The sequence below is a fragment of the Dasypus novemcinctus genome, chromosome 6, assembly GCF_030445035.2.
Source record: "Dasypus novemcinctus isolate mDasNov1 chromosome 6, mDasNov1.1.hap2, whole genome shotgun sequence".
Lineage (NCBI taxonomy): Eukaryota > Metazoa > Chordata > Mammalia > Cingulata > Dasypodidae > Dasypus > Dasypus novemcinctus.
In genome coordinates this window covers 129,348,786-129,357,845 of record NC_080678.1, presented here as the reverse complement: position 1 = coordinate 129,357,845, position 9,060 = coordinate 129,348,786, and positions in this window count along the sequence as shown.

The window sequence follows — 9,060 nt, the reverse complement described above, 5'->3', positions numbered from 1 at the left end:
AGAAACCATCCTTCTGGAATTGCACCTGAGAAGCCATGCTGGCAATCAGAAATTATTTGAATGATAAGAACCTGGCTTTTGAGATGATGCCTTATTGGGGAAGCGGAATGAGGGTTTTTCACACATAGAAGAGGTCTGGAGGTTATTTTGGCTGGAAAACGGAGAGTGGCAGATTATATTTTCCCAAGATAGCAGCTCCTTCTTCTCACAGTGTGATCTTGACTTGCCTGTCTCTTAAAGTGTGACCAAGATGTGAGTTTTTGTCTCCTTCTCTTAAAGCCAAGTGAACTTTCTTAATTGCCAAACTCAATAGAATGCAGTAGAAGTGACACCGTGTGACTTCCCAGCCAGGTCATAAAAGGCAGTGTGGCTTTCATCTGGCTCTCTCTTTCGGACACTCACTTTCTGGTATTGACATGGTGCTGAGGGAGAGGCCATGTGAGAAGAGATGAGCCATCTCAGCCATCAGCAAGCACCAGACTTGAATGAACAGGAACAATCAAACTTTCAAATGCTTATAGCCTGCAGCCTTGGAGATTATTCAGTGGACAGCCTTTTTCAAGCCTCAGTCAAATTGAATATTTATGAGCAAGAAAATGGTGTTTTTTTTTTAAACCACTAAATTTTGAGGTGCTGTGTAACACTGGAACAATAGTTATGTATGGTCTCTACATTCCAAACATTTGTAATGAATATGCCCAACCTTTACCAACTTGTGACTGAAAACCAAGATCATATGTGCATTTACTCTAAAGCACAGAGCCTCCAGTCAGGCACCTGCTCACCCAGAATCTCATTCTTCCTCCAACCCACATCTTGGTCTTCTATGTCGTACTACTTAAAAAGCAAACACATGTAAGCGTGCACAAGTGTGCATATGTGCACATGCGCACACACACAATAGTTCTGCCCATCTCTGCAATTCAAATTACCTGCATCCAAAACACAATGGATACCTTCACTCCAGGCAAACAGTCTCCAGAGATGCATCTCTACCTATATCTAAGATAGACTCAGCCCACAGGTTCCAATCTATGGAATTGACGTTAACTTTTCATCAGAGTCACCAGTGCAAAATTTTGTTTCTTCTGGATTCATCTTCTATGTAATGCAAATCCCCTTTAGGCTCCATATCGTAATTTTACATTGGTCTTTCATAGTTGCCTCAAGTGGTTATTCCCTTGTTCTTAAACTTTGTTCAACCTTCAGCCTTTCATCAGTAGGACTTTATGTTTTTCCAACCATGCCCCCAATGATTGACTTCCCTGTAGTGTACATTGCTACCTGCTGGCTTCCCAGTGTTCTTGTTAGTGGCTGGATGAAACGGCAGCTCTCTGTCTCTTTAAAGAGGATACCATTTCTACGTTGTTTCTGGCACAATATGCATTCTTCTGCAGTGGAAGAAGTGGATGCCAGCGTATTAATGGGAAGAAGTTGATCTGAAAATAGATTGCCATTGTGCAGTGCACAGATGCTTTCTGCATTTGCACCATTTGGCGTCTCTCTGCAGCCACAGCTCAACAGTGTCACTGGTTAAGTGTTTCATAAACAAAGTCATGGGAGGTTTCATGTGCAAATATCTTTGTTATAACAAAAGGGTTCATTCAATTGTACACCTGCTTTTCAGTTAAAATGAATGCATATCAGTGTTCCTACATGGTTTTTGAAAACCTAATTTTAATAGTTACATATAACATTCAATTTAGTGGATCGACTGTAACTTACTCAACCATTCCACTTTTATTGGAACAGTAGATTGCTTCCTATCTTCCACGACTATGAATATTACATACATGGTGACCTATTTAATAGAACAGGTTTTTTCCTAGATATAGTGGATAATTTCTTTAATCCTGTCAAGCACTAGAAAGCTATTTGTGTTTCTTAATACGTAATACCATTTTTATCCCCTGAAGTTGTCTGTTTTCATTTTTACTGCCACTGTCATTATTTGAATGAAGATATTTATTTCCTTATTTTTCCTAGGACCAGATATTTATCTTATTTATATTTTTCCAGTTATGTTAGTGAAAAAGTATTGTTGCCTAAATTTTAATTTGTTTGATTATTGACAAAGATAACCTTTTTATTCAAGTGCTTGCTTATAATGTTTATCAGGTACTATTTCTCTTATGAATTGTTTTTGCTCACCTAACTTTACCAAATGTCAGAAAACTAGTTGCCTGCCATGCTTGGATTTGAAGCCAGGATTTTCAGAACTTTGGCAAAATATATCATCTTTTGGCCTCATAGATATATGGCATTTAATGTACATAAAAACTATGACTGAAAGTATAGCAGTCCCTTGGTACTTGTCATTAATTTGTTCTGGGAGGCATGACGAGTACCAAAAATAATGAGTACCAAACAGATTCTTCCCATAAGGGGTAATGTAAATAAATGTAATGCATTCCTAAACTGAGGACAATGCACATTTTTAAGGCAATATGTAAAATAGGTAGGGTTGTATGGCATTACTTCACATGAGAAATAAGCCTAAAAATGAACAAATACTTAGATTAAATGAAATAGGAACTTCACTTTACCTGTACTGAGAAGAGTCCATGGCCTAGTGGATGGTGGGGGATGGTGGGGGATGGTGGATGGTGGGGGAGAGTGGTGAGGTGGGAGTGTGGCTTGGAAAGGGAGTCCCCGTCCAATAGAATATTGGACACTTGCACTTCAGGGTCCTTTCTCTTTTCCGCCTTTTTTTCAGCTTGCACCACAGGCTCTGACACACTCTTTGTCACCTTCACTAAAATGTTTTCCAATGAGGGCTGCTTCTGTCTTCTTTTCAGAATTCCTCAAAAGTATGAAATTGTTTGGTCATTCAATAAATTCACAATTCTGCTTGTCAGAGCTTTGTCCAGATGGTACTTCTCTGAAAGTTTTGAACTTCTGCCCATTTTGCACACATTTCTTCTATCAAAGAACTGGGACCTCCTCCCTTATCTCCTCCTCACCTGAAAAAAACTTTTCGGCTCCTCTTGTTACTGCTCCTTCTGTAGTTCCCGCAGCTCCTCAGTGCTGAGCTCTTCCCAGTGTGCCTCCACTGTCTCCTCAACAGCAGCAGCATTGACCTCCAGACCCATGGATTGGCCCAAAGACACAATATCCTGCACCACTGGACCCTCCGACTGGATGTCGGTCCTCTTTTTAAACTTATCAAACCAGCCATGGCTGGCCTTAAAAACCCAACACCTTCATAACTCGGTTCTTCTTGTTTTTCAAAAGCTCAATATGCAACACCTTCACTTTTTCACATTTCATGGCTTTGGATACACTGTCGCCTGCTAACTGCTTCTCCTTTACCCGAATTAATAACAGTTTTCAAGTTCCTCAAGTGTTTGGAAATGCTGCTTTGTTACTACTTTAATTCCTTTTGCAAAATCAGTCTTTTTTATAGTTTTTTTATTCTTAATGAAGGTGGAGACCGTTGTTCTAGTCATACCGTAATCCCTAGTAGGATCAGTGATGTGAATACCCTCTCCTATTTACCTATTATTTCTTCTTTTTTGCTCAATGGTGGTACAAAGTAATTTTCTTTTGTGCTTGGTGCTGTCACTGCTCATTTCTTCAAACCCATGATGAGAAAAAAATGCAAAAATACACAAAATGACCACAGAAGCTAAGATAAGATCACAATGGGATGTGCACAGGACAAAAGCTACCATGTGACTAATGCATGATCCTTTGTTTAGGCTGGAAAGGGTAGTAAAGCAAGTGACACCAACAAGTTCTAACTTGAGCATCGAGTTCCAAACAAACAATGAGTACTGGGACAAAATTTTCATGTCAAAATAAATCGAGTACCAAATTTGACAAGTTTCAAAACAGTCGAGTACCACAGTATGGATATTCAAGAATGATTCCTGGTGCTATTGTCATTATTTTTGTCCTTGAGGTAATTATAACAGCAACTTGAATATCCAGAAGAGTGTTAAGTACTAATCATAACAAACATTCTTATTTTATTCTTGATGTTTAGGGGAACACTTTTAGTATATCACTGTTAAATATCGTCTTGAATATTGGTTCAAAAGAAAGCATCTAATTAAACTACAGAAAATGGAAGGAAGGAAACATGGCAGACTAGAGCAAACATTAATAGAATTGACCATGAGCCCATTATACAGAGAATAAACAATGGTAAACAATATTGAAAAGACTGAAATAATTGGCAAGCCTCTGGAGAGAAAGAACAAGCACAAAAGGGTGGATGGCACAAATTTCACCATTATAAATAGAAGCCATTACTACAAAATCTACTGACACTTAAAAAACTACGAACAATTTTCCAGTGAATTTTTGGAAATTTTGGTGAGATAAACAAATTCCTTCCTAGAGAATACAATTAAACCAAACCTGACATAAAGAGTCACAGATCATCAGAAGAGTCCTGTATCTATGAAGAAAATTAAAATGTAAGTGATAGGAGCAGAAGCGACTCAAGCAGTTGGACACCTGCTTCCCACACAGGAGGTCCCAGATTCAGTTCCCAGTGCCTCCTAAGAAAAAACCAAAAGCAATCAACAAGCAAAACAAGCAAAACAACTCGGGAGTTGATGTGGTTCAGTGGTTGAGCATCAGTTTCTGACATACGAGGTCCCAGATTCAATGCCCAGCTCCGAGTACCTCAAAAAAGTAAAAAAATAAAAAAGTAAGTAATACCCTTTCTGTCAAGCACCAACAAGTAAGTAACAACTCCAGGCTTATATGCTTTCTCCAGGGAAATCTACTAAATATTTATGAAAGTAATGACACCAATGTTAAACAGACTTTTCTAAGGAATAGTATAAGAGATAATGTTTCCTTACTTGTTTTATTAGTTCAATATGACTTGGTATTAAAACCTATAAAGGAGTTTACAAGGAAGGAAAACTGAAGGGTCACCTCTCTAAGGAAGAGAGGTGCAAAAATTTCTGAACACTTGTCTGGAGATATAGAGAAACCAATCTTCCTTTTAACTAACATTTTCTTTATTCCAGGACCTAAAGGTTTGTTTAACATTTGATAATCAATCAATGTAATTTACCACATTAATCGAATAAAGGTGAGAAATTATATGATCTTTAAAATTAATGAAGTAAAAGATGGGTTAAGTTGAAATACAGAAAAGATTTAATTAGTAAATTGTAACACCTGCATACACACACATGCAATCTCTAGAATTCCTAGATTTCATGTGTAAATTTTCAAAGTTCTTACAGAAAGGTCTTTGGAAATGATTTCAAAGATGCAGTAGAAAGAAAAATCCACTGCCTGAGTAAAACAGGTGTTGAGTGTTATTTAGGTAAACTTTGGGTTAAAATGTTACTTTTGTTAGGATGCAAATGAAAATTCCCGGAGACGCTGTGCTCCTTTTTCTCCTGGAGCCCAGGGGATTGATCAAATCCTGAATAGAAATGGCTGCACGCATGGATGTGCAGATAACCCCAAAAGAGTCTCAGAGTTCTTCCAGCTTAAGAGGTTTCCAACGAAGAGCTTTCCTCTGCACCAGGAAGTTTGCATGGCCATTTTCCCAAGGCCAGCATGGTATGATTATAGCTGAAATATCTCCTGGAGAGCTGCACACCATGGAACCTTAAGACTGGAAATGAGAGACTGTACTCATCAGAGTGGATGAACAACCGAAAAACCAAAGGAGAGCCACCGAGTCTGGACATGTTCCAGCATGATTAGATGACAATTGAACTATTTGACACCTACTCCTGCCCTAAAATTTTTACTTTGGAAACCTAGACAGAACTATGAGCAAGGCAAGGAGGTGGTAGCCCTGAGCTGGATATTATGCTTTCAACTGTAAGCTCCTGATATATCATGTCTAGTTAGAGAAAAAAAATAAGAAAGAAAGTTATACATTTCACTCACCTAGGTTTGTGAACTGCTATAAGGGGTACCCTGGGACCAAGAACCTGGTAAGTTTTGCCTAAATTAAGGATAAGCCTGGAATCACTGTGGACTGCCGCCTGCCTTTTGAGTTGGGGACACAGTCTAGGTCAAAGGACTGGTGAGGATGAGGGACAGGGATGGAGCCAAGTTCCAGAGGGAGCCACAGTGCAGGGTCCTGGGAATCGCATCCCAATGTTTGTAGGACTCTGTAACATGGACTGGAAGAACTAACCCACCCTCATTCATTGGAAAGATACAGTGGGCTTGTTTCATTTTATTTCCCAATTCTCCTTCCAATTAACCTGGCAAAAAGGAGTGACTGCTTCAAAGGCAAGGTCAAGTTTGAACCACACAGAACTCAAATTCCCCTGCTGAAGCTCAGGTGTCCTGGCATCGTCACCAGCCTTCAGAAACATCTGCCTCTCAGGACACACCTGCAAGGGGACTCCAACCAACCCTCATTCTTATTAGACTTTATCTTAGGGGCACACCAAGTTGTTAAAAATTGATCCCAGGAAATCAGATTCATTAGGAAAAACAAGGACACCAGCTTGCATTCAGTTAGTTCTATGCTTTAGAATAACTGGGTGACTGGGCAATGCCAATTGACCCCTTTAATCTGGGAAATGGGCACATGGTCCCCACCTCGTGATACTGGGATAGCCTAACGGATCTTCAGATTTAGCTCGGCTCTTCTTTTTATGTCATTAGCTATCAAAAAATGGAAGATGGTATTTGTCATCCTGAAATAGTAATAGCCCATATGTTGGGATTTAAACATAGAAAGAAGTTTGCGTGTCTCGCTCCCTCTTCTTTCCAAAACCATCCCCTCCAGGCTGACATATTCGTTGTTTGCTTTGAACTTGGAAATAGAACGTTTGTGGCTCTGAGACTCCTCTTGTTTTGCCTTCTTCTACGGGAACAGTGTAACACACACTTCTATTTTGGACTGAGGCCTTCTGTTTTGAAAGTTTGGGGAGAGAAAGGCCCGCGGCCCTTTGTCGAAGTGGCATATGTCAGTGTGAAGCAGAATTAATTTTCTGAAAAAGAAAGTGTGTTCATCTTTAACCTTTTAAGGTGTTGTAGCTGAGGAGAGAGTATTGCTAGAATCTCAAGAAAGTTGGTACTGCAGTGAAGTTACGAGTGAGGGAAAAAATCCAGGTTGAGCTCTCTTTCTTGAGGATCTGAGTGTTACATGGGAAGTGGCAAACTCCCTTGAGGATGCTCCCATGTGCCCGCCGGAGAAGGCAGGCTGCGGAGCCGATGGGCTCCCGAGTCAAAGACAGAAGAGGTGTTGCAGACCAGCCCCTTCACAGACCACGTGGCTTCAAAGACAGCGCGGTGTGAGAATGTGAGAAGCAAAGACACGTGATCTCTTTGGGTGCTGGTTCCTGGGATTGTCCTCGGGCAAGTGAAAGGACTTCCACGATCAGGCTGTCATTGCCAGCAGCAGGAGCTCTGGGACTGCCATCTATCTTATCTGAGCTTCGTTTTCTTCTTCTGGGTTAGGGGAATAACACATACTATTAATAATTTGTTGTCCAAATTAAATAGGGGAAACATGAAGCTCATACCTGCAAAGCAGAAACGGTGGCCATTTTTACTATGAAAATTAGGTGTCCAAACTCTACAAAACACTTGGACCCCCCAACTGTAAATACCACTCCTAATTATCATTTTTGACTAATCTAAATAGAATAACATTTCTCTTCTCTTTCTCTTCCTCTCCGCTGTTTTTGTTAATCAGTCAATCACTGGCCAGGTAATCCCATCTAGATAGCCTTTCCTTTAACAACATGTAGACAGGTTGCCTACGATAACTGCAATGGAGAATCTTTCCTGGTAGGTTTCATTTAAGTATACCTACAAAACATACATCTATGAGCTCGGAAGTGCTAATTTTGGCTTTAGTTCAATATCTCTCATTTTGAAGATGAGGAAACTGAAAGAAGAGATGGATTCAAGAGAACTGGAAATGACCTCAAGAGACTCAGTTATCTGATTGCAGACTGCATTTTTATACAGCGACGTTGGCAAGACCATTCTTCCTGTGCCAATCATCCAGCTGCCACCGGGGCTGACCCACTGAGGGAGCGCTGAAGGTCCAGCCAGGTCCTTCTAGAATCAAATGGGACTCTGGCTGCCTGAGGCATCCCCTCTAGGTCAAGCCCTCTTGTTCAGGAACAAAGAATCTAATCTTTCTCCCGCATTCTGTTGCTTCCACCATCTCTTGACAGCATCATGCCCTAGTGGATCTTTCCTTCATCAAGGCCAGCTTTCCCAGGCCCTTTTGCTGGTGCCTTCCCACCCTGGACTGATACTTGAACAGGCCCGGCCTGTAACAAACAGAAGTAGACAGTGGGGGTTTGCAGGCTGTGCCCAGGAGCTCAGAATCCCCGGTGGTAAGATGGGAGAAGAGGACCCACCTCTCACGTGGATTACGAGGACATCTGCACTTCCACGAGTTTCTTCGCCTCCCTCTCCTTCTGAGCCCTCGTGATTCAATCAGAAATGTATCGTTGATGGCACTGTGGCCTGAAGATTGGGAGGAATCAGGCCTTCTTCCCTGGTTAAGGATAAAGCCTAATATTAAGAAAATGAAGGAGAGGGCAAGAGAGATCTGTTGTGTTTCATTCATTTTTCTTCTCAAAAACTATTAAATGATTATACTGCCTCAAATCCATGTAACTACAAGGTAAAATTCTTAATCCATTATAGCAGCTTTGAGCTTTAACAAATTTCATATTTGAATAATCTTTATATGGCCCATAATGCTTATAAAAATAAGGGGAAAAAACCCTAAACATACCATAAAGCTGTAATGACGGTTTTAATGAGCTCCCCACTCCCCATGCCTGGCTACAACATACAAATGAGATCTCATAATTGAAGACACTTCTCTTTTTATTTCCCTTTGTTTAAGAGGCACAGAAATTAAGTCCTTTCTAAATGATTTGAATATTTTAATTTTTAAAGAATTATTGAGACCCTAGCAAGCACCAAATGTAATGAGGGTTATATCATGTGTTTTTATTTTTCTTTTGTAATATTAATGTGATTACAGTTCCTGGAAGAGAAAGGGTCCTCCGAAGCTTCTGGAAGGTATAAAGAGCCCTGTGGGTCATCAGCAGGGAGAGAGAGCACATTCCCCTTGGGTGCACCCTGAGG